This window comes from Bos grunniens, chromosome 2 (assembly GCF_055505025.1).
Source record: "Bos grunniens cultivar Pamir isolate PY7600 chromosome 2, Bosgru_T2T1.0, whole genome shotgun sequence".
Classification (NCBI taxonomy): Eukaryota; Metazoa; Chordata; class Mammalia; order Artiodactyla; family Bovidae; genus Bos; species Bos grunniens.
Genome location: NC_141166.1, coordinates 87,281,541 through 87,308,129, shown reverse-complemented (window position 1 = coordinate 87,308,129; position 26,589 = coordinate 87,281,541). Strand labels below are relative to the sequence as shown.

Below are 26,589 nucleotides of genomic sequence, written 5' to 3'. Positions count from 1 at the left end.
GGGCTGACTGAGAATACCATGTGATTTATGCTGTGCTTTACAAGGTCTAGAAAGTACCTGATGACCACACATCAGCCTGTATTTAGGGAACCAGGAGACTTCAAGGATAATCCAGCCTTTCCTCCTTCCCCCTCCAAAGCCACAAACAGAAATCTTCAGATAGCATTCTAGATAGAGTAAACCTTCAAGATTTAGAAAAGGTAGAGAAGCTTGGATGGTTTTCCAAAGGTGATAGGGAGTTATAAAGCCTGTAAGGGTGGTGCCTCTATCTTTTAAAAAATGATTTATGCACATGACCTCAATTTCAATCTAAACTATATGCATTTTAAAGCTACTACTAAATATATAGAGGAAATATAAATGGGGGAAAATAAGAATTCAGATGGTTTACATACAAGACGAATGATTCTATCAGCGTTTGGAAATGTTTAAGGATATGAATCCGAGAGAACGAAGAGGTCCCATATGAAAATACACACCAATCTAAAAATGTTTACTCTCAATGACTAGGGTGTTTCATTAAGTAATGGCTCATTTGATTGAGTCAAATGTTATTACTGAATGTGATTCTTTGTATAACAAGATTCATCTTGATGATAAATATTTTGATTTATACATGTATTTATTTACATGAGACCTGTTACATTTATTGCTGATATTTTTAACACCAAAGCATATACTGATGATATGGGGTCAAGCGCAAATGACATAGCATAGTATCTTGAGGGATGACTTTCAGGTCCGAGTCCTAAGAGAAGGTCCAAGGAAGAAAAGGGATGTAGCTGCTGGAAGAACAGCAGGAATTTTTTATTCTGACACAAATTTTCCTAAAATAATCTCTAAAAGCAGGAAGAAGAAGAGTTGGTAATGTTAAGGAGACTAGTAAAATATTGAATTATTTGAGATTCTTTTTCAAGCCTTTATCAAGCATAGAAGAAAAACTTTTGTATACATATATATAAGTAATATGTATAATATATATATATAAGTAAACTTAAGAATTTTTGCCTAACTAAAAAATTTGTGATATTTTAATTTCACTTCTTTGACTTGGTATGAATAGAATGCTAGATTTATAATTTTAAAAAGTAGATATGCAACAAGCAACAAAAATTTACTGTATAGCCAGGGAACTATAGTCAATATCTTATAATAACCTATGATGGAAAATACTTTCAAAAATAATATATGTTTGTATGTATAACTGAATCACACACACACACAAAGAATTCTACTTTTTGAAATTTTGTAATGTTTATCTTTTTGCCAGTTTTTCTAAACGTCCTATGGACATCTAGTAACAACATATGAGATACAAAATTTTAAATATATTTGTGTAGCATATGATTAATATAAATTAATTAAATATAAATCTCTTATATTTAAATTATTAATGACATAATTCAAGATGATTATATCTTACTTTTCCTGAACGTGATAAAATATTCTCAGAGAAATGTTAATATGTCTCACTATGATTATATATTTTTTCTTTTCACTTATATTTCTAATGACTTTTGCTTTATGTATCTTTGTTTCTTTGTTGTTAAAGTGGCTAGTAGTTTATGATGTCTCTCTGCTTTGTGAATTGTACCTTTTTATCATTAAAAATAATCTTTGTTTCATTTAAAATTTAAAAAAATCTAACTTCCATCTTGATAGCTATTGTCTGTGGTCAGTGGCTGGATAGTATACAAAGAGATTTACTTGCTGGCTTTGATGTAGCAGCCTACCCTTTGGGTCTATCCCAGGTGGCCAGAAAATGAGACCTACTAGGAACCAAGGAAAATCTGCTAATGTCATATGATTTTAGAGTTAAATATTTCTCTATCTGAGCCTCTATATAAGCTGTCAGCCTTGCTTGATTCTCTGACTGCAGCCTTGTGAGAGAGACTGAAGCAGAGGACTCAGTTAGGATATGCCCAAATTCCTGACCCATAAAAACTGTAAGATAAATGTGTTGTTTCAAGCTGCTGTTTGTGGTAATTTATTATATAGCAATAGATAAACAATGCATACCAATTAATCATAATTTTATGGTTCATTTTGTGACTAATTGCTTCAGTATGATATGGCTTGATATTAAAATGCATATTGTTGTTCAGTCACGAAGACTTGACCGACTCTTCACAACCCCATGGACTGCAACATGCCAGTCTTCCCTGTCCTTCACTATCTCCTGGGGTTTGCTCAAGTTCATGTCCATTGAGTCAGTGATGCCATCCAACTGTCTCATCTTCTGACACCCTTTTCTCCTTCTGCCTTCAATCTTTGCCAAAATCAGGATCTTTTCCAATGAAAAGGGACTTTTCAAAATCCAAGGCTTTTTGCACCAGGTGGCCAATGTATTGGAGCTTCAGCTTCAGCATCAGTCCTTCCAATGAATATTCAGGACTGATTTCCTTTAAGACTGACTGGTTTGATCTCCTAGCTGTCCAAGGGGCTCTCAAGAGTCTTCTCCAGATAGTTTGAAAGCATCACTTCTTCGGTGCTCTGCCTTCTTTATGGTCCAGCTTTCACAAATGTATGTGACTACTGAAAAGACCATAGCCTTGACCATATGGACCTTTGTCAGCTAAGTGATGCCTTTGCTTTTTAACACAGTCTAGGTTTGTCATAGCTTTCCTGACAAGAAGGAATCATCTTCTAATTTCATGGCTTCAGTCACCATTCACAGTGACTTCAGAGCCTAAGAAGAGGAAATCTGTCACTGCATCCATCTTTTCCCCTTCTATTTGCCATGAAGAGATGGGACTGGGTGCCATGATCTTAGTTTATTTAATACATAGTTTTAAGCCTATTTTTTTACTCTCTTCCTTCACCCTCATCAAGAGGTTCTTTAGCTCCTTTTCACTTTCTGCCATTAGAGTGGTATCATTTGCATTTCTGAGGTAGTTGATATTGCTCCCAGCAATCTTGATTCCAGCTTGTAACTCATCCAGCCTGGCATTTCTCATGATGTACTCTGCATATAAGTTAAATAAGTAGGATGACAATAGACAGCCTTGTCAAACTCCTTTCTCAGTCCTGAACCAGTCAGTTATTCATACAGGGTTCTTACTGTTGCTTTTTGACTCACATACAGGTTTCTCAGGAGACAGGTAAGGTGGTCTGGTATTCCCATCTCTTTAAGAGTTTTCCACAGTTTGTTAAGATCCACACAGTCAAAGGTTTTAGCAGAGTTGATGAAGCAGAGATAGATGTTTTTTCTGGAATTCCCTTGCTTTCTCTATGATCCAGCAAATGTTGGCAATTGGATCGCTGGTTCCTCTGTCTTTTCTAAACCCAGCTTGAACATTTGGAAATTCTCCATGCATGTAATGCTGAAGCTTAACATGCATGATTTTGAGCATAACCTTACTGGCATGGGAGATGAGTGCAATTGTCCAGTAGTTTGAACATTCTTTAGTACTGCCATTCTTGGGAAATGGGATGAGGATTGACCTTTTTCAGTACAGTGGCCACTGCTGTATTTCCCAAATTTGCTGACATATTGAGTGCAGCACTTTGATAGCATCCCATGTTTTAAGATTTTAAATAGCTCTGCTGGAATTCCATTGCCTTCATTAGCTTTATTGACAGCAATGCTTCATAAGGCCCATTCAACTTCACACTCTAGAATGTCTGGCTCTGGGTGAGTAACCATACCATCATGGTTATCTGGGTCATTAAGATCTTTTTTGTACAGTTCTTTGTATTCTTTCCATCTTTCCTGGATCTCTTCAGTTTCTATTAGATCTTTACCATGTCTGTCCTTTATTGTGCCCATCTTTGGATGAAATGTTCTTTTGATATTTCCAACTTTATTAAAGAGGTCTTCAAGAAATACATATTGGGTCCCTGCTAAGTCACTCAGTTATGTTGATCCTATGGACTGTAGCCCACCAGGCCCCTCTCTTCATGGGGTTCTCCAGGCAAGAATTCTGAAATGGGTTGCCATGCCCTTTTCTAGGGGATCTTCCTGACCCAGAGCTCGAACCCATGTCACTTACATCTCCTGCTTTGGCAGGTGGGTTCTTTACCACTGGTGCCACCTGGGAAGTCCAAAATGCATATTGTTTATTGTGTATTTAGGCAAAGTTCAGCGTGTAAGAGGGTTTGGTATAGAATAATAGTTCTCAATGTCTCGTTGTTCAGTCACTCAGTTGTGTCTGACTCTTTGTGACCCCATGGACTGCAGAATGCCAGGCTTTCCTATCCTTCACCATCTCCTGGAGCATACTCAAAACTCATGTCCATTGAGTCAGTGATGCCATCCAACCATTTCATCTTCTTGTCATCCGCTTTTCCTCCTGCCTTCAATTTTTCCCAGCATCAGGGTCTTTTCCTATGAGTCATTTTTTCACATCAGGTGGCCAAACTATTGGAGATTCAGCTTCAGCATCACTCCTTTCAATGAATATTCAGGGCTGATTTCCTTTAGGATTGACTGGTTTGATCTCCTTGCTGTCCAAGGGAGTCTCAAGAGTCTTTTCCCACACCACAGTTCAAAAACATTCATTCTTCAGTGCTCAGAATTCTTTATAGTCCAACTCTCACATCTATGCATGACTACTGGAAAACCAGTAGTTTTTGACTAGATGGGCCTTTGTTGGCAAAGTAATGTCTCTGCTTTTTAATATGCTGTCTAGGTTTGTCATAGCTTTTCTTCCAAGGAGCAAACATCTTTCAATTTCATGGCTGCAGTCACCATCTGCAGTGATTTTGAAGCCCAAGAAAATAAAGTCTGTCACTATTTGCAGTGTTTCCCCATCTATTTGCCATGAAATGATGGGACCAGATGCCACAATCTTTTTTTTTTTAATGTTGAGTTTTAAACCAGCTTTTTCACTCTCCTCTTTCACCTTCATCTAGAGGTTCATTAGTTCCTCCTCACTTTCTGCCCTTAGGGTGGTGTCATCTACATGCCTGAGGTTATCGATATTTCTCCCAGCAATCTTGATTCCAGCTTGTGCTTCATCCAGCCCCACATTTCACATGATGTACTCTGCATATAAATTAAATAAGCAGTGTGACAATACACAGCCTTGATGTACTCCTTTCCCAATTTTGAACCAGTCTGTTGTTCCATGACTGGTTCTAACTGTGCTCAATGTTTAGGGTATACAGAATGACCTGGAGGGCTTGGTAAAACAGCTATCCCTCCTCTAAGTTTTTTATTTAATAAGCTTTGGAGAGTTCTTCACAATTCACATTGCTAAGACATTCCAAAATATTTTAGTTTCCTATGACTGCTATGACACTTTACTTTGATCTTTAGTGATATAAAACCATCAAAGTGAATATATTAACTTCTAATTCTAGAGGTCAGCAGTCAGAATCTGATCTGTATGTGTTAAAATCAAGGTATTTTTCTGGAAGCTCTAGGGGAAAACATCCTTGTTATCTGCTGTTTCTAGATGTTGTCTGCATTGCTTAGCCTGTAACGTCTTCCACCATATTCATGTTTCTTTCTGATTCTGACCCATGACTCTCTTGTGCCTTTTTCATTTATAAAACCCTGTGATTACATTGGATCTATCTAGATAATCTAACATAATCTTCCCACCTCAAGACCCTTAACTTAATCATATCTTAATCAACAATCTCTTTTGCCAAGTAGCAGTTGTCCCCAACCTGTTTGGTACCAGGGAATGGTTTTGTGGAAGATGGTTTTTCCTTGGACTAAGATTAGGGGGATGGTTTTGGGATGATTTGGAGAAGGCAATGGCACCCCACTCCAGTACTCTTGCCTGGAAAATCCCATGGACGGTGGAGTCTGGTGGGCTGCAGTCCACGCAGTCGCTAAGAGTCGGACACGACTGAGCGACTTCACTTTCACTTCACTTTGGGATGATTCAAGTGCATTACATTTATAGTGCACTTTATTTCTATCATTATTACATTAATGCCACTTCAGGCCCTCAGGCATTAGATCCCAGAGGCTGGGGACCCCTAATGTAAGGCAACATAATCACAGGTTTCAGGGATTGTGATATAGGCATTATTGTGGGTTCATTTTTCTGCCTAGCACATCAGGTAGTGTTGATGCTGCTGGCCTAGGGATTACAGTGTGAATATTAGCCACAATAGGTTATTGGAAAATTAAGCTTTCTCTTTCTTGGATTTGGTCTGCCTCTACTATGGCTCTTCTTAGCTTTCCTCTTCCTGAGATCCCACAGTTGCTGTTCTCTTAGCAGGGATGGGGAACAAATGACTTAGTTTTTTCATGTATGCCCCATAGAAGCTGTCAGGGATCTCATTTGAATGTAGGCAGAAGTTGCCGTATGGTTGACAACTGAAATGCTTATCAGTAAGATAAGTTTTATGATTTTTGATTTTATCTGTATTTTCCCACAATAAAAATCTTTCCTTTGGAGATGTTGTGGGGTTTTTTTTTTTTTTTTTTTCTTTTTCTTTTCTGAGTTAATTCCAGATAGGTTTTAAAGCTCTAAAAAGTGCTTTCCAAGATTAAGTGAGGAGTTTCAAAGATAACACCAAGCTAACTAGAAATAATAATAGGCTGGAAATATCCTCTGTGAAGACTTTGCTCACATTTTCATATTCTTTCTAAAAAATAAGAAAACCTTTGATTATTTTTTCTTCTATTGTATGTATTCACGAGTATGTGGGTACTGAGTTCAGCATTTAAACATGCCTATCCAAATAATTAAGATAGTTTCTTATCAGTGATTCCTCTAAGAGAAGCACAATTGTTGTCAGTAAATTAAAAGATTGAGATTGAAGGTTTAAAGAAATATGTCATCTGCCCTTGTCTGTTACTTTATGTAATGGCACAGTGTATGATATGTGGGTATCTACTTGTAGATTATGGAACTCTCTTAAAGGGCAGGGTTATGTCTTTAGATTTATATCTTTGTGTTTTGCCTCCTAGCATGCTCAGACAGACACTTTGGTGGTTTTTATCTCTTCTAGGGACTGTATCTTTCTCACATAACTCAGGGTCATTCAGAATTCCAAGGAGTTTGCTTGATTCTGTCTGGGAGCATTAGGGATGTTAAGGGTCCAAATAAAAAGACTCTAGAATCTTAGTATGTATTACAATTGAGTGTTATTTAGGATCTGTTATTATATGCAGGTGTTAGAATTAAAGAATCATATCTTGTTGCATGACATCTTTGATCTTCTACCAGTCCTTGTTTTCCAGAATATTCAGGATTCCTATGGATAAAGTCCTTCATTCATCTCTTTGTATCATGCTTCTTTACCAGTACAGCACCAAGGTCAGGGACCTTGGTGATCTCATGAGCTCCTGCCTTAATCTCCACAACCACTGGCATCAGATGCTATCTAGAGCAAACATAAATTATGTCATATCTTACTCCCAACCTATATTAGCAGTTGGGTTTTCAGATACCTGATATGTTGATTCTTCATTAGGATGGCATTAAAAATGGAGAGTATAAAATCTTTTCAGTTTTTTTCCAAATTAAATATAAATTGGATTTAGACGTGCATGCTGCACTGAATGCCTTTGTGTATCCACAGATCTGCTAAAAATGGAAAATACTTGCATGTGAAAGAGAAATAAATGTTAATAGGCCTCAGTAAAACTTCTAAGTGACATCTGTGGCTATTTGACCACCATTGTAGGTGAATTTCAAGTAAGTAAAGTCCCACGCTGTCCTCAACAAAACTATCATAAAGCATTTTTGAAGAACTTTAAGTTTGTGTGTCTAAATTAACTATGAAATGGAAAATAATTTTGCTACTTTCTTTTAACTGAAAATTGTATAATAAACCTACCAGCCCAATCATTCATAATACAAGATTTTTCAGAGGAAAGAGTTGACACATGTACTTTCCCTGTGATTTTTTTAAAATAAATACTTTGCTTGCTTTTGGCCATGTTGCTTACATAAATTCATTGTTTCTCCTGATACTTTCCAAGAGTCAACGTAAGTCATTTTAAGTATTTTTTTCAACATTTTAAAATATTTCACTTCTATTAAAGTTTCCTAGATTGTGATGTTAGGGATGTTTTGAGAAATAGTTGACATTTTCTACTGGCAGAATTAGTATTCTCAATACATTTATGTAAAAAAAAAATCAGTGCTTTCATGAACCACAAGAATTATAGATATATATTGCAACACTGGTTAAAGAGACCAGCTAATGTACATTTATTATCCTCTCTCTATAACATTCAAAGCAGATATGTTCTGAAATTTTTTAGATTTAAAGACATTTGCCTCCTCCTGAATTATTTTAGTCCATCTCTAGGGAGGAGTTCTGTTGCCGACTTATCAGATGTGAGACAATTTACACGGTATAAAAATAAGTGAAAGTAATGTGATGTGCCAGATTTCTTGTGGAATATGAGTAATCATCCTGTTGGCATGGCAAGGAGGTTCATAGAAAAACACTCTTTTGTGATTATCGCTGAAAATTAATTGTAATTAAAGACTTTATGTATAAAAGAAGAAATACAGTAGGTTGGATTCCTAACTGAAAATGAAGAGCTTCTTCTGTTCCTTAGTATGCTTTCCTTGAAAGATGTGTTTTCTCCCTGTATCAACTCATTAATAAATAAATAATTATTATCACTTTCTATGGCTAAGATACTATAGTAGGTAAGGAGAAGAATAAGGAATAAAAGATGCTCCAGAATATGCAGTGTAACTGATCACTGAATAAAGAGTGATGCACATACCAGGAGTGATAAGGAAGCAAGCTGGAGAAAAGAAGAGATAATTTCTATCTAGGGCTTTAAAGGGAAAGCTTAAAAAAGACTCTGACAAAGGAATACAAATGAATATGATATAATATGCATGCGGGCATGCAAGTCACTTCAGTTGTGTCCGACTCTTTGAGGCCCCATGACCTATAGCTCTCCAGGCTCCTCTGTCCATGGGATTCTCCAGGCAAGAATACTGGAGCAGGTTGCTGTCACCTCCTCCACAGGATCTTCCCAATCCAGGGATTGAACCCCTATTTTGTATGTCTCCTGCATTGACAGGTGGGTTCTTTACTGCTAGTGCCACCTAGGAAGCCCAATATAATATGCAAGCATAGGCAAATGGGAGAAGCTGGCACAGCTAATGTTTCGTCTACTCCTGATATGGACATTGGACCACATTAAGAGGCTACAAAAATAATTATTCCATTGCACTGACACATTATCTTTCAAAAAGTTGAAATTGTCAATAATTCCATTTAAATATGAATTTATATGTAGGATTGCTAATGATAAACCATTTTCTAAGTATGACATTTAAGCATGTTTATTTCATCTTTAGCTCAGTTTTCAAAAATGTACTTTCATTTGTGTTTTGCAATATTTATATATAATAATGTTATAATGGTAAGCACAAATATTTCAAAATAAGTAAACATGCATATATCAGGTGTGTCCTGAAAAATGGTTTACTGATAGATTGTTGTTGTTCATGTCTGACTTTGTGACCCCATGGATTGCAGGTTCCCAAGCTCCCCAAGCTCCCCTTTCCTTCACTATCTCCCAGAGTTTGCTCAAATTCATGTCCATTGAGTCAGTCATGCCATCCAACCATCTCATTCTTGTCTTCATGCCCTCAATCTTTGCCAGCATCAGGGTCTTGACCATGATGAACTGGCTGTTTGCATCAGGTGGCCAAAGTATTGGAGCTTCAGCATCAGTCCTTCCAGTGAACGTTCAGGGTTAATTTCCTTTATGATAGATTGTTTTGACCTCCTTGCTGTCCAAGGGACTCTCCAGGGTCTTCTCTAGCACCACAGTTTGAAAGCATCAATTGTTCAGCTTACTTACTGGTAGATGGGCATTGTCAAAACAAATGAGTTCTTTTTCTAAAGCAGAGAATATATTTCTTTCCTCAACATTAGTCATCCCTCTCTTGTTAAGCTCACCCAGAAAGCTTCAGCTTCTCCTTAATCTCTTCCTAGATTAGAAATGGACAGAACTGATACTTTATTATCATCTTTCCCTAGGAAAACTGAGGCATTCCCTAAGCCATGGCACTTAAATTCCTTCTCTCTGAAATGCTCATGCACTTGACTGGCATATAGATATTTTTATATTTTATTTGTTATTTATTCTTGCTGTTCTGTAGCCTATAGATTTGTCCATAAACCTATCAACTCCGTCTTTAAAATGTTAGAAATGAGGAGTTGAGTCAATGCAGCTTTGGGGGCAGTTATAGTTAACACTGGGAATCCACAGATACATGTCTGTTTTAATACAGATGAAGCTCTTCTAGTGGTTTGTTTCCTGCAAAAATCATTGTTTTCTCTTGTATGAGTATGCGGATTTTAAGCAAGGAGGCATAGTTGAAGGGGGAGGGCATCATTGTGTGATATGTTTGGTGGAAACTACTATGCTACCATTTCCTAAATGTCATATTTTATTGAACAGACTTAATGATGTGAGCTAAATGGTGGATATCCCTTTTTATAACATGCAAGGGTGGATTTTAGTGTCCATTTGTTTTGTATGTTAAAAGGACATCTGAATGGCTCTTCCAGGAGAATGAAGGTAGAAGCCACACAGGGTAGTAGGCTGTATTCACTTCATCTGGGGGCTTGTTAGAAATGCAAAAACCTTGGGCCTCAGGCCAGGAATTCCTGAATCAGAACCTCAAGATATAGGACCCAGAAATCTGCATTTTAACTAGCCCTCAGGGCTTCCCAGGTGGAGCTAATGGTAAAGAACCCACCTGCCAATGCAAGGAGATATAAGAGACTCCGGTTTGATCCCTGGGTTGGGAAGATCCCCTGGAGGAGGGCATGGAGATTCCTTGGACAGAAGTGCCTTTCTGGCTACAGTCCATGGGCAACTATCACTTTTTTCACACAATTCTTAGATACATTAAAGTTTGAGCAGCACTCTCAGGGAAAAACAATAGTAATTTAGATTGTCAAGTCAGAGTAGACATGAGCTCTTTTAACCTTCTCCAGTAAACTATGTCACAGGTTCTTGTTAGCTACTATGATGCACTGATAGGCGTCATGAAGCAGGGCATGAATTAGTCACATGATATTGCATGGCAGTGAAAAATTATATTGTAATTTCTCAAACTGGTAGAGAATAAAGCCAAATAAAACAGTATTTTGTGGATTTCATGGAGTTGCAAAGAGTCAGACACGACTGAGCGACTGATCTGATCTGATCTGATCTGTGGAATTATATTTGAGCATATAAAATACAAGAAAGAGTAAAGGTAATCCATGAAGGAAAGTAGCTTAATTTATGTACTAGTTATCACAATTGTACTGAAACAATGAAAGTGAAAGTCCACAGTTGTGTGTCCAACTCTTTGCTACCCCATGGACTGTACAGTCCATGAAGTTCTCCAGGCCAGAATACTGGAGTGGTTAGCCTTTCCCTTCTCCAGGGGATCTTTCCAACCCAGGGATCGAACCCAGGTCTCCTGCATTGCAGGCAGATTCTTTACCAGCTGAGCCACCAGGGAAGCCCAATGGGTTAAATAGTAGCACTTAACTAATGCCACCTATACTTATGTTTTCCTTCAAAGAAGAAAACCATGCCTCTTTTGAGAGAGGTGAATCTAGGTACTAGATCTGTAGGAGGGGTAAGAAGGCCTGGGTGATGAGGCATAAAAAAAAATAGAAAGAGTTAAACATAAAAAAAATTGTCAGTATTTTCATGAAAATACAAGCTCAAGCTTGTTTATATGTGATTCAGTTTCAGCTTGTTAATTGCTGCTTGCATTCCAGTATTAGAGCATCATCTAGGCATTGAACTGTTACACTATCAACAAAAAGGAAAAAAATAAACAGCAGTGCTTAACAACTCACTAACACTGATCCTATTTACTATGTGTCAATTTGTCACCCTTGGCTGCATAAGGAAAATATGCCATGTAGAAACTGATAGCCTGTTTGCCTAAATTACACATGCTTGTGTATAACCATTTATATTTTCAGCAGGGAGTGGCAAAATTTATACTGTTTATTATCTATTGTGTCTAATTCAGATCCTAGCAATTTGAGGGCTGTTTATAGTTTCATTTAAATGAACGTTACCCAGTGTAGGAAATCAGGCTAGCTTATCCTCCCTTAGTACTTAGTGGCTTAATGTAGTAGATGAGGATGAGGAAATTTTGGTTCTACCCTCATTTATACTTTATTTTTTTGTTAAAATATAATTTGTACTTTATATTGTTTCTTCCAGTTTTACTGAAAAGTAACTGATACCCCTCGCCGTCCCAGTTCAGCAGGAAGTAGCCAGAAAGACCTCGATGCCCCTATTCCCAAAGAACTGGGAATTCTTGAGGGGGGAATGTTAAGTAGGTAGAATAGGAAAAAGGAGTCCAAAATGGCGGTGGCTAAATCCCATGGACGGAGGAGCCTGGTAGGCTGCAGTCCATTGGGTCGCTAAGAGTCAGACACGACTGAGTGACTTCACTTTCACTTTTCACTTTCACACATTGGAGAAAGAAATGGCAACCCACTCCAGTGTTCTTGCCTTGAGAATCCCAGGGATGGAGGAGCCTGGTGGGCTTCTGTCTATGGGGTCGCACAGAGTCGGACACGACTGAAGCGACTTAGCAGCAGCAGCAACTGATACACAGCTCTGTATAAGTTTCAAGCATTTAGTATAATGACTTGACTTACATACATCATGAAATGATTACCATAATAAGTTTTGTGACCATTCATCCTCTTATATAGATGTGAATTCATCGACCTACAACACTGTTTTGGTTATTAGTGCACAATGTAGTGATTTGGTATTTTTGTACATTTCAAAATGATCGCTATGATAAGTCTGATTACCATCTGTCACCATTCAATGATGTAACATAATTATTGACTATATTTCCCACATTGTACGCTTCATACTAATGACTTATTTATTTTGTAGATGGAAGCTTGTACCTCTTATTTTAATTTATCTTATTACTCTATGTCCCTCTCCTCTGGCAACTGCTTGTTCTCTGTATCTAGGACTCTGTTTTGGTTTATTATTTTTATTTGTTTTGTTTTTCAGATTCTACATATAAATGAAATTGTATGGTATATGTCTTTCTCTTACTTAGTTAACATAAAATCCTTTTGGTCATTCATGTTGTGGCAAATGGCAAGATTTCATTCATTTTTATCCCTGAGTAATATTATATTGTGTATATATAATATACGCATTTTATATATATATAATATACTATAATTAAATTATTACATTGTGTATATTATTAAATTACATATTACATTGTATATATATTAAATACTATATATAATATAATGTGATGCAATATATTATATAACTATAATTGCATTATATCATTACATTGTGTATATTATTACACATTACATATTGCATTGTATATATTATTACCTTGTGTATAATATTACATTGCATTTATATACTGTAGTATACTATATATAATATAATATGATATAATTTAATATAATTAGAGCTTCCCTCATAGCTTGGTTGTTAAAGAATCCACCTACCACGCAGGCAGGAGACCCTGGTTCGACTTCTGAGTCAGGAAGATCTGCTGGAGACGGGATAGGCTACCCACTCCAGTATTCTTGGGCTTCCCTTGTGGCTCAGCTGTTAAAGCATCTGCCTGTAATGCAGAAGACCTGGGTTTGATCCCTGGGTTGGAAGATCCCCTGGAGAAGAGAAAGACTACCCACTCCAGTATTCTGGCCTGGAGAATTCCATGGACTCAGCTTTCTTTATAGTCCAACTCTCACATCCATACATGACCCCTGTAAAAACCATAGCATTGACTAGACAGACCTTTGTTGGCAAAGTAATGTCTCTCCTTTTTAATATGTTGTCTAGGTTGGTCATAGCTTTTCTTCCAAGGAGCAAGCATCTTTTAATTTCATCAATGCAGTCACCATCTGCAGTGATTTTGGAGCCCCAAAATATTAGTCTGTCAGTTTCCAGTGTTTCTCCATCTATTTGCCATGAAGTGATGGGGCTGGATGCCATGATCTTAGTTCTCTGAATGTTGAGTTTTAAGCCAAATTTTTCACTCTTCTCTTTCACTTTTGTCAAGAGACTCTTCAGTTTCTCTTCGCTTTCTACCATAAGGGTGGTGTCATCTGCATATCTGAGGTGATTGATATTTGTCACAGGAATCTTTATTCCAGTTGTGCTTCATCCAACCCAGTATTTCACATGATGTACTCTGCATATAAGTTAAATAAGCAGGGTGACAATATATAGCCTTGCCATAATCCTTTCCCAATTTGCCAGTCTGTTTTTTCTATGTCTGTTTCTAACTGTTGCTTGCTGGCCTGTGTACAGATTTCTCAGGAGGCCAGTCAGGTGGTCTGATATTCCCATCTCTGGAAGAATTTTCCACAGTTTGTTGTGATCCACACAGTCAAAGGCATTGGCATAGTCAATAAAGAAAAAGTAGATGTTTTCTGAAACTCTCTTGCTTTTTTGATGATCCAACTGTTGTTGGCAATTTGATCTCTGGTCCCTCTGCTGTTTCTAAATCCAGCTTGAACATCTTGAAGAACCATTGACAGAGATTTGTGACATTGGACAAGAGGCAGTGATCAAGATCATCCCCAAGGAAAATAAATGCAAAAAGGCAAAATGGTTGTCTGAGGAGCCCTTACAAATAGCTGAGGAAAGAAAAGAAGTAAAAGGCAAAGGAGAAAATGAAAGATATACACATTTGAATGCAGAGTTCCAAAGAATAGCAAGGAGAGATAAGAAAGCCTTCCTCAGTGTCAATGCAAAGAAATAGAAGAAAACAATAGAATTGGAAAGACTAGAGATCTCTTCAAGAAAATTAGAGATATCAAGGGAATATTCCACACAAAGATGGCACAATAAAGGACAGAAATGGTATGGACCTAACAGAAGCAGAAAATATTAAGACAAGGTGCAAGGAATACACAGAAGAACTATACAAAAAAGATCTTAATGACCGAGATAATCATGATGGTGTGATCACTCAGCTAGAGCCAGACATCCTGGGGTGTGAAGTCAAGTGGGCCTTAGAAAGCATCACTGAAAAAAAACTAGTGGAGGTGATGGAATTCCAGTTGAGCTATTTCAAATCCTAAAAGATGATGCTGTGAAAGTGCTGCACTCAATATGCCAGCAAATTTGGAAAACACAGCAGTGGCCACAGGACTGGAAAAGGTTAGTTTTCATTCCAATCCCAAAGAAAGGCAATACCAAAGGAAAACACAGCAGTGGCCACAGGACTGGAAAAGGTTAGTTTTCATTCCAATCCTAAAGAAAGGCAATGCCAAAGAATGCTCAAACTATCAGACAGTTGCATTCATCTCACACACTAGCAAAGTAATGCCCAAATTTTCCAAGCCAGGCTTCAGCAATACATGAACTGTGAACTTCCAGATTCAATGTAGCATCTATCTAAATACCCAATGGCATTTTTAATAGAACTAAAACAAATGATTTTAAAATACCAGATAGTTATAACAATTTTGAATAAGAAGAACAACACTGGATGTATCATACTCTCTCTCTGGTTTCAAACTGTACTATAAAGTTACAGTAATTAAAGCAGTATGGTACTGGCCCCTGGCTATACTTTTAACTTCTCCCATAACGACTGCTGGGACTTGTTTTTCCAGTATTTAAAACAAAGGACTTTTAAGTAAATGAATATTAAAAATTACATGATTCTATAAACATTAATTACTTTTGGGGCATAGTGCAGGGGAGGATGACCAGGAGAGATCTAATTTGAAATTAAGTTCAAGAGAAATTTACAATTCAAAATTTAACCATTGATCAAATGAAAACTATTTTGGAACCCAATATTAAATTATGCTTTTAAAATTTCTTTTTAAGAGAGAGTGTAGTATCCCATGATGAGAAGTCTTAGAAACACTATTAATAATTACAATACCATTGAAAATTTGGCTCTCTTCCTGTGCTTTAGGTGCCTCTTCAGAGGCTTGTTGATATCGTCAAAGTTTGCATTTGCATACTCTTTAGTGTAACATCTGGCACACTAGAATACTTCCATATATAACTTAATAGCTCTTTAACAGAAAAGCATGACTTATATCACTCAATTTTAATGGTCTTCTAATACCTGTATTTAAATAGTTATTTCATTATTTAAATTAGAAAATGAAATGTCTGCACCCAAGGGTAGACAAGAAGTCTCCTTTATTATGGTCATGGACAAAAGGAAAGTCTTTCCTAAGATACCTAGGGGAAATTTTTTGGAGGCAATCTATGGGTTCAGAACATGGGTTTGAAGATTTGTTCCGCAATCTGAATGGCAATCTCTAAAGATGAAATGAACTGTGTTTGCTTAGTGCTTTTGCTCTTGAGAGACACACCCTCCAACTTGAAGATGATTGTGTTTTCATGTTTTCTTACTCAGAATAGGTAGTTTATTTTGTGATTTGGTCTTCCCTGGTGGCTTAGTGGTAAAGAATCCACCTGCCAATGCAGGAGATGTGGGTTCAACCCCTGGATCCAGAAGATCCTGTGGAGAAGGAATGGCAACCCACTCTAGTATCGTCTGGGAAATCCCATGGACAGAGGAGCCTGGCAAGCTACAGTCCATGGGTTTACAGAAGAGTTAGGAATACTTTAGTGATTAAACGACCCCAGCATTTTGTGCTTTAAAAGCTGCATTAATAGGTTTATCATGAATTTAAGGGCTTGTGAGTCAGGAGGGTCCAGATTAAATCCATTCTCTGTAACTTATGGGCCATGTACTTGACCTCTTTGAATCTCTTTCCTTATCCATAACATACAAAAACTACCAATCTTCAAAGGCTGATATAATGCATTAAATTCTTTTCATAACATCTGGAAAGCACTGAGCAGTTGATTAAGTGAGCAATTTTTATTATAATTGATGAAAAGGTAGAACTTAGATTAGGGAGCTGTATGACAGAAATAGCAACTGTGAAATCCAGGACAAAGTATAACCAATGAAAGAAAAGTAGATGCAAGAGTAAGGGCAGATTGGACAGAAATAAGGATGTAGAAATACACTGGGTTGGCTCCTAAAGGGCTGTCTATACCAAAATAAGAAATTTGAATTTTGTCATAAGGACAATAGACAGCAATAGAAATATATTTGTCTGAGTGATTGACCTGATTTATGTTTAGAAGTTTTATTCCCTTGTCTTTGACTCCTTGATTTATTCCAATTATTGCTACCATCCTGTCCCGTTGGTTTTGTACCCTTTTCTCCTCAGGGGCTGGCTCCATACTTTTGTTTTCCGTATCCCTGAGTTGTCTGCTTGACCAAAACCCAACTTTTATTCATTCCTTGGCTCTTTCTTCTCCAGGTTTTCAGATTTACCATGTAATTCTGGTCTTTTGAGTCCCCAGGGCAAGTCCATCCTCCAGTCTATATCCTGCCTGGGCACCCCTCTTGGGCAGAAGTAGAGAAAAAACAAAACAGCAGTCCCGCTTTCACTGAATTTCCTTTGCCTTTGCCATTTAAGATTAGCTCTTTCTCCTTTAGACCATTGCTCCCCTTAATATAACATTATGCTTTCACTTTAATCCTCTTTTTAAACTCTTTTATGTCTTGCCAGTAACATTAAAAAAAAGAAAAGAAAAAATTTACTGTGTGGTATCATAGTTTAAGGCAAAAGGCAAAATCTTTGATGTCAGACAGATTAAATTTTAATGTCAGTACTAACTCTTACTAATCACATTAATTTGGGCAGCTTGTATAGTCTCTGTGTCTCAGTTCCTTTATCTGTAAAACGAGATTGTTATATTTATTGTAATTTTAAGTTTGTTAAATTTATAGCAAGTCATGATTTGGTAAGAAGACCTGCAAATACTGAGCTGTTGGAATACCAACATATTTTTGGTGATGGTATGTAGACATTTGAGCATCTCCAGCCTCTTTCCCAATGTCATAATTCTTATTTTCCTTCTTCTCCCAGAAGACTTGCCTCTCTTCTTCTGACTCTGAGCACCTCATAGGGTATACACCTCTCTCTGTTATTTTATAGATATGATTTAGGGTGATCTTGATAATTTAGACTTGAAAAGCAAAATCTAGGAAAAGAATATTGTTTGCATACAACTCTTCTTTGGGACTTTTCATACAAATTTGGACAAATTTATGCAAAAAAAATGATAACCATGTTAGTTGAAGAGAAAAACATGTAAATTATTTTAGAGCAAAGTATAAATATCTCAATAAATTTCTTGACATGTATGTTGCTACATTTGGATTATATTACAATCTCAAGCTCTATACAGTCAACAAAAACAAGACCAGGAGCTGACTGTAGCTCAGATCATGAACTCCTTTTTTGCCAAATTCAGACTGAAATTGAAGAAAGTAGGGAAAACCACTAGACCATTCAGGTATGACCTAAACCAAATCCCTTATGATTATACACTGGAAATGAGAAATAGATTTAAGGGACTAGATCTGATAGATAGAGTGCCTGATAAACTATGGATGGAGATTCGTGACATTGTATAGGAGACAGGGATCAAGACCATCCCCATGGAAAAGAAATGCAAAAAAGCAAAATGGCTGTCTGAGGAGGCCTTACAAATAGCTGTGAAAAGAAGAGAAGCGAAAAGCAAAGGAGAAAAGGAAAGATATACGCATCTGAATGCAGAGTTGAAAAGAATAGCGAGAAGAGATAAGAAAGCCTTCCTCAGCGATCAATGCAAGGAAATAGAGGAATACAACAGAATGGGAAATACTAGAGATTTCTTCAAGAAAATTAGAGATACCAAGGGAACATTTCATGCAAAGATGGGCTCAATAAAGGACAGAAATGGTATGCACCTAACAGAAGCAGACAATATTAAGAAGAGGTAGCAGGAATACACAGAAGAACTGTACAAAAAAGATCTTCATGACCAAGATAATCACGATGGTGTAATCACTCACCTGAAGCCAGACATCCTGGAATGTGAAGTCAAGTAGGCCTTAGAAAGCATCACTGAAAAAAAAACTAGTGGAGGTGATGGAATTCCAGTTGAGCTATTTCAAATCCTAAAAGATGATGCTGTGAAAGTGCTGCACTCAATATGCCAGCAAATTTGGAAAACTCAGCAGTGGCCACAGGATTGGAAAAGGTCAGTTTTCATTCCAATCCCAAAGAAAGGCAATGCCAAAGAATGCTCAAACTACTGCACAATTGCACTCATCTCACACACTAGTAAAGCAATGCTCAAAATTCTCCAAGCCAGGCTTCAGCAATATGTGAACTGTGAACTTCCAGATGTTCAAGCTAGTTTTAGAAAAGGCAGAGGAACCAGAGATCAAATTGCCAACATCCGCTGGATCATCAAAAAAGCAAGAGAGTACCAGAAAAACATCTATTTCTGCTTTATTGACTATGCCAAAGCCTTTGACTGTGTGGATCACAATAAACTGTGGAAAATTCTTCAAGAGATGGGAATACCAGACCACCTGACCTGCCTCTTGAGAAACCTGTATGCAGGTCAGGAAGCAACAGTTAGAACTGGACATGGAACAACAGACTGGTTCCAAATAGGAAAAGGAGTACATCAAGGCTGTATATTGTCACCCTGCTCATTTAACCTCTATGCAGAGTACATCATGAGAAACACTGGGCTGGAAGAAGCACAAGCTGGAATCAAGATTGCCGGGAATATCAATAATCTCAGATATGCAGGTGACACCATCCTTATGGCAGAAAGTGAAGAGGAACTGAAAAGCCTCTTGATGAAAGTGAAAGAGGAGAGTGAAAAAGTTGGCTTAAAGCTCAACATTCAGAAAACGAAGATCATGGCATCTGGTCCCATCACTTCATGGGAAATAGATGGGGAAACAGTGGAAACAGTGTCAGGCTTTATTTTTTTTTTGGGCTCCAAAATGACTGCAGATGGTGATTGCAGCCATGAAATTAAAAGATGCTTACTCCTTGGAGGGAAAGTTATGACCCACATAGATAGCATATTGAAAAGCAGAGACATTACTTTGCCAACAAAGGTCCGTCTAGTCAAGGCTATGGTTTTTCCTGTGGTCATGTATGGATGTGAGAGTTGGACTGTGAAGAAGGCTGAGCGCCAAAGAATTGATGCTTTTGAACTGTGGTGTTGGAGAAGATTCTTGAGAGTCCCTTGGACTGCAAGGAGATCCAACCAGTCCATTCTAAAGGAGATGAGCCCTGGGATTTCTTTGGAAGGAATGATGCTAAAGCTGAAACTCCAGTACTTTGGCCACCTGATGCGAAGAGTTGACTCATTGGAAAAGACTCTGATGTTGGGAGGGATTGGGGGCAGGAGGAGAAGGGGACGACAGAGGATGAGATGGCTGGATGGCATCACTGACTTGATGGATGTGAGTTTGGGTGAACTCCAGGACTTGGTGGTGGACAGGGAGGCCTGGCGTGCTGCGATTCATGGGGTCCCAAAGAGTCGAACACGACTTAGCGACTGAACTGAACTGAACTGAACTGAACAATCTCAAACAATGTTAGCTTCCTTCTTCTTTTTTCCATTTTTTTTCATTTTCCTAATATCTGCTGTATTGATTAATTTAAAGGAAAAAGGCTATCACTGACCAAGTAAAACAGCAATTTGAGATGTTAAGGTGATAGTAAGAAATTCCTTCCCTCTGTCCCCATTGTCACTGCTCCCACTTTGCTTCCAGACCTTTCTGCATGCTTGCCTCAGTGTAATGAGAAGGCTGAAGCCCTTTTAAAATATTTCCTAATAGCTTTTAATCTTCACCCCTCCCTCTTCCCTTTTGCCAGATCAGCTAATCACCCACATCTGGACCAGATGGTAAGAAAGCCTACGTGCCTAGTCTCTTTTCCTTGGCTCTCACAAACCATTTCAAATGAGGTTCTGAGATTCCATCATTATGTAAGCTCTAAACCTTCTTAAACTCTCTGGATGTAAGTGTGACATTCAGTCTAAACATCAGAACCAAAGTTTGAGTGAGAGTCCAACTGCCTCTGTAAGTGACCATAACACTTAGCAAGACGATACAATTTAAATATATATGTGTGTGTGTGTATATATATATATATATACATATATATATGTATTTATAAATTTAAACATAAATTTAAAGTTAATGACTTAGTTTTATATATATATATATAACTAAGTCATTGACTTTAAATTTTAAAAGTCTTTGCAATTTAAAGCACACAATGGTTATATATCTAAAACAAGCTTTATTTGTGTGCCCAGTGTTGTTTGACTGTAAGGTTCAGCATCTTGGCGACTTTTAGAATGTATTGATTATAAAAGTAGTAGCTGTATAAATATGGGTTTGCAACCCCAATTACAATTCCAGTAAGCAAATGGAATGAAGAGTTTTAGGAATAAAAATCACCATGCATGCTCAATCCTAGAGGTAAAACCCCAGGGGCTTCTGTGGAGGCATAAAATGGCCTCTGCTTCACTTTCCAGCTATAGCTCAAGAAACCTGAAAACTTCTTAAGAGAAATCTCACCCAGCATGGCACTAGAAGAGCATGCCACCTGACCCTCAACTCCTGTATAATATAGAGAAAGCAGGTGGTCCAGGAAGAAGGATGAAAAGTGAATAGGCAATGAAAGCTGAGAACGTTGAAAGGCTGAGAGAGCTGGGAGAAGGCCAAGGGAGGTGTAGGGAAATCCTGAGTAGAGGCCATATCTGAGGCCTTGGCTACCAGAGAGGTTGGTGGTGCATGTTTCCTGGAGACGAGGCAGGACTCATAGATCTAACTACATACCACCTTCCCACTTGCAAAGTCTAATAGACAACCTCAACTTTAATAGTGCTACTCTTTCTCCTGTATTAATCTATAACATAATAATGATCCAATAACATTAAGCCCTAAATATTGGTGGCTTACAGCAATAAATATTTATCTTTTTACCCATGGATCTTCAGGTCAGCTGTGGTTGCTCTGTTCCAGGCTGTGCAGGTTTAGGTTTGCTCTGCATGTTTTCTCAACGTGAGACCTAAGCTGCAGGGAGAGATCCTAAGGAGCATCTGTCTTCATGGTAGAGGCCAAAGTACAAATAAGATAAAAGAAATGTGCAAAGCCTCCATGTCGGATTACCACATGGTCACTTCTGTCAGTGTTCCATCGGAGAGGAGACGAATCATAGCTTTAAAAATGGATTTAAAAAAAATCCATCATAAAAAATGTTCAGATGTTTATAGCACAAAATCTGGGACACACAGGAAAATGTCATAGTCCACTGATGATACTTTGATGTATGCATTATGTAGCAGTTAAGATTGTATTGGATATGTAGTTTTGCTTCTCTTTTTTTAGACTTTCACTTGTAAAGTATTATAAAAATTATATAAAAATAATTTCAAGTACTGAATAATATTCCATAGTATATATGAACTATAGTTTTCCCTCTTTTTTTGGTAAGGGGGATTTCTAGTCTTCATTTAAAAAAAAATTTTATTGGAATATAGTTGATTTGTTAATTTCAGATGTACTAGCAAAGTGAATCAGTAATACATACACATATATTGACTCTGTTTTAACTTTCTTTTCCCATATATGAACTATAAATTTCTTAACTATGTTCCTCCTAAAGGATATTAAAACTGCTTCGCATTATTTAATCATATTTTTCTGCAGTAAGCATCTTTATGTATGAAACTATAAATTATATATCTGGAATAAAATTAAAGAACTAGTTTCAAATTAAAAGGCATTTGACAGTCATTCCATTAATATGAATCCCATGAAATTACTGATATTTGATAACATTGACTTTAAAAATAGCAATTTCATAATTAAACTAAATGAATACATTTATCAATAAGTCTAACATAAAATCTAATTCATAATCTTACACCTTAATTTATCCTCTTTAATTAAATCTATTTTCTTAAATGTACATTATAAACTGAAATCAATTTCTTATTTCTGTTTTCTGTTTTGTTTAATTACTTGTATTCAACCAAAGGTTTTCTTTAATCAAGTATTATTATACATAAGCATTATATCACTTACCTTATTTTGCCAGGAGTTGGCAGGCGTGAATGAGCTTTAGAAACATAACCAATTTGTAACACTGAAGAAATTTGATACTTAAAATATTAATAAAATAAGGCTGTTTTTTGAATATTAAGATGTGTGGTGAATTTTTTTAAAGATCACATGGCCAGAATAGACATGGAATGCTCATGTGTCTTTTAACTATGTATAATTTTTGTGCCTTATGTTTACTAAGCTGTTTATTCTTAATTGTCTTTGTAGTATACAAAATATACACACAGATACTTGTTTCATTATGTAAAATTTATTTTTATTCCATTGCTTTAGTAAACATTACTAAAGGAGTAGAAAGATGAAAAACATGCAATTTATACCATATTATCAAAATAAGTTTTAACATAAATAGAGGAAAACAATTTCACTTATATATTAAGAAATAGCTTAATATATCAACATAATTATATTGTTGTTAGAATATATCTCTTGATAAAAGTAACTAATAAAAGTTGATTATTCAGCTACTCTTGTTTATTTATGTACCATGTATTATTTATTCCTTGAAAACAGTTTTACAGAAAGGCAATTTGTTCAACATGTATTTTATATTATAGATTTAGTAGATTTGTTGGTAATGGATAAATGTAGCTTACTCTGTCCCTGGTGGCTCAGATGGTAAAGAATCTGCCTACAATGCAAGAGACATGGGTTCGATCCCTGGGTTGGAAAGATCCTCTGGAGGAGCACATGGCAACCCATTCCAGTATTCTTCCCTGGAGAATCCCATGGACAGAGGAGCCTGGTTGGGGTCACAGAGTCGGACACAACTTGAGTGACTAATACTTTCACTTTTAAATTAAGAGGAATTCTAATGTAGAAAACTTTCTCAAGGGCTAACTTACAAATATCCATAGGCAATAAAGGTACAATAAATTCAGAGGTATCACTTATATTGACTTCTCGTGTGGCAATATTTGGTGAGGGAGAATGTTTAACAAAGCATAAATATATAAGAAGGATTTGAATAGCTTAATAGTCAGACATACAATTTAAAATAATAAGCTGCTCTATCATCACCATTAGCAATATTTGTATAGAACTTTATAGCTTTTAAAATAATGCCTCATCTAATTTTTCCTATGGTCCCAGAAGTGCAGTGAAACTTTCCACACATTAGATGTTGAGAAAAAAAGGGACTTCAGCTATCCTTTAGTCCAATAGCCTAATTTCACAGCTGAGTAAACCAAATGTCAATGTAGTGACACTCTTTGTGCTTATGATTGTGAGAGGATTACACTTACTAATAAATCTTCTGAATTGCTTCCCATAGCTTATCTCAGCAGTGGGGCCATGCCATAGAGAAGCGGAAATGCAAGCAGGGTTCAAGATAAAAATACAGAACATCCATTATACTTGAATTTCAGATTAACAATGATTTTTTAAATTGTAAATACATTTCATTTAAGATTTGGGATATACAGACTTACCTTGTTTTAATGTCCTTTGCTTTATTGTGCTTCATAGCTATTGTGTTTTTTACAAATTGAAAATTGTATCAATCTTAAGTCTATCGGTGCCGGTTTTTCCACAACATTTACTCACCTTATGTCTCTGAGTCACATTTTGAAACTTCTCATAATATTTCAGACCTTTTCCTTATTAGCATGATTGTTATGGTGATCTGTGGTCCTTGATGTTACTGTTGGGGCATGTTTTGGGGCATCACAAACCATGCCCATATAAGACAGTGAACTTAATCCATAAATCACACGTGTGGTCTGACTGCTCCACTCACTGGCTGTTCTCTCACCTTTATTGCTCTCCTTGGGCTTTCCTATTCCCTGAGACACAACAATATTTAAATCAGGCCAATTCATAACCCTACAATGGTCTCTAAATATTCAGTTTAGTTCAGTTCAGTCGCTCAGTTGTGTCCGACTCTTTGAGACCCCATGAATCGCAGCATGCCAGGCCTCCCTGTCCATCACCAACTCCCGGAGTTCACTCAAACTCACGTCCATCGAGTCAGTGATGCCATCCAGCCATCTCATCCTCTGTCGTCCCCTTCTCCTCCTGCCCCCAATCCCTCTCAGCATCAGAGTCTTTTCCAACGAGTCAACTCTTTGCATGAGGTGGCCAAAGTACTGGAGTTTCAGCTTTAGCATCATTCCTTCCAAAGAAATCCCAGGGCTGATCTCCTTCAGAATGGACTGGTTGGATGTCCTTGCAGTCCAAGGGACTCTCAAGAGTCTTCTCCAACACCACAGTTCAAAAGCATCAATTCTTCGGTGATCAGCCTTCTTCACAGTCCAACTCTCACATCCATACATGACCACAGGAAAAACCATAGCCTTGACTAGATGGATCTTTGTTGACAAAGTAATGTCTCTGCTTTTCAATATGCTGTCTAGGTTGGTCATAACTTTCCTTCCAAGGAGTGTCTTTTAATTTCATGGCTGCAGTCACCATCTGCAGTCATTTTGGAGCCCAAAAAAATAAAGCCTGACACTGTTTCCACTGTTTCCCCATCTATTTCCCATAAAGTAATGGGACCAGATGCCATGATCTTCGTTTTGTGAATGTTGAGCTTTAAGCCAGCTTTTTCACTCTCCACTTTCACTTTCATCAAGAGGCTTTTTAGTTCCTCTTCACTTTCTACCGTAAGGGTAGTGTCATCTGCATATCTGAGGTTATTGATATTTCTCCCGGAAATCTTGATTCCAGCTTTTGCTTCTTCCAGCCCAGTGTTTCTCATGATGTACTCTGCATAGAGGTTAAATAAGCAGGGTGACAATATACAGCCTTGACGAACTCCTTTTCCTATTTGGAACCAGTCTGTTGTTCCATGTCCAGTTCTAACTGTTGCTTCCTGACTGCATACAGGTTTCTCAAGAGGCAGGTCAGGTGGTCTGGTATTCCCATCTCTTTCAGAATTTTCCACAGTTTATTGTGATCCACACAGTCAAAGGCTTTGGCATAGTCAATAAAGCAGAAATAGATGTTTTTCTGGAACTCTCTTGCTTTTTCCATGATCCAGCAGATGTTGGCAATTTGATCTCTGGTTCCTCTGCCTTTTTAAAACCAGCTTGAACATCAGGAAGTTCACAGTTCACGTATTGCTGAAGCCTGGCTTGGAGAATTTTGAGCACTGCTTTACTAGTGTGTGAGATGAGTGCAATTGTGTGGTAGTTTGAGCATTCTTTGGCATTGCCTTTCTTTGGGATTGGAAGTGAAAAGTATAATTGCAGGTCTCTCACTTTAAGTCAAAAGCTGGACATGATTAAGCTTAGTGAGGAAGGCATGTTGAAAGGCAAGATTGTCAAAACTATGCCTCTTATGCTGAATAGTTAGGCAAGTTGTTAATGCAGAGGACAAGGTATTGAAGGAAATTAAAAGTGCTACTCTAAAAAAAAAAAGTGCTACTCCAGTGGACACCTGAACAACAAGAAAGCAAAACAGCATTATTAATAATATGGAGGAAGTTTCAGTGGTCTGGTCTGATAGAAGATCAAACCAGTACAACATTCCCTTAAATTCTTAAATTGAGGAGAATTAGCAAGGCACTAACTCTCTTCAGTTCTACAAAGGAGGAGAGAAGTGAAGAAGTTGCAGGAAAAGATTTGAAGCCATAAGAGGCTGGTTCAGATTTAAGGAAAGAAGCTGTCTCTATAACATCAAAGTGCAAGGTGAAACAGCAAGTGCTGGTGTAAAAGCTACAGGAGAGTATCCAGAGGATCTGGCTAAG

The 26,589-nt window shown here is 37.3% G+C and overlaps 1 long non-coding RNA gene across 38 annotated transcripts in view; it reads left to right on the top strand.

The window, feature by feature from the left end:
• The window catches only part of LOC147378299 (uncharacterized), a 677,507-nt gene that overhangs the window by 92,357 nt on the left and 558,561 nt on the right, over window positions 1–26,589 (top strand). For 3 of the 38 annotated variants that reach the window (XR_015145847.1, XR_015145832.1, XR_015145826.1), the window contains one exon: window positions 14,427–14,590. The exons of 33 other annotated variants lie outside the window; for them this stretch is intronic. This is a non-coding gene — a long non-coding RNA (uncharacterized LOC147378299). Of the gene's footprint in view, window positions 1–14,426; window positions 14,591–24,174; window positions 24,319–26,589 lie in introns of those variants that run through there. 2 more of the 38 variants (XR_015145838.1, XR_015145844.1) reach the window with 1 other exon arrangement.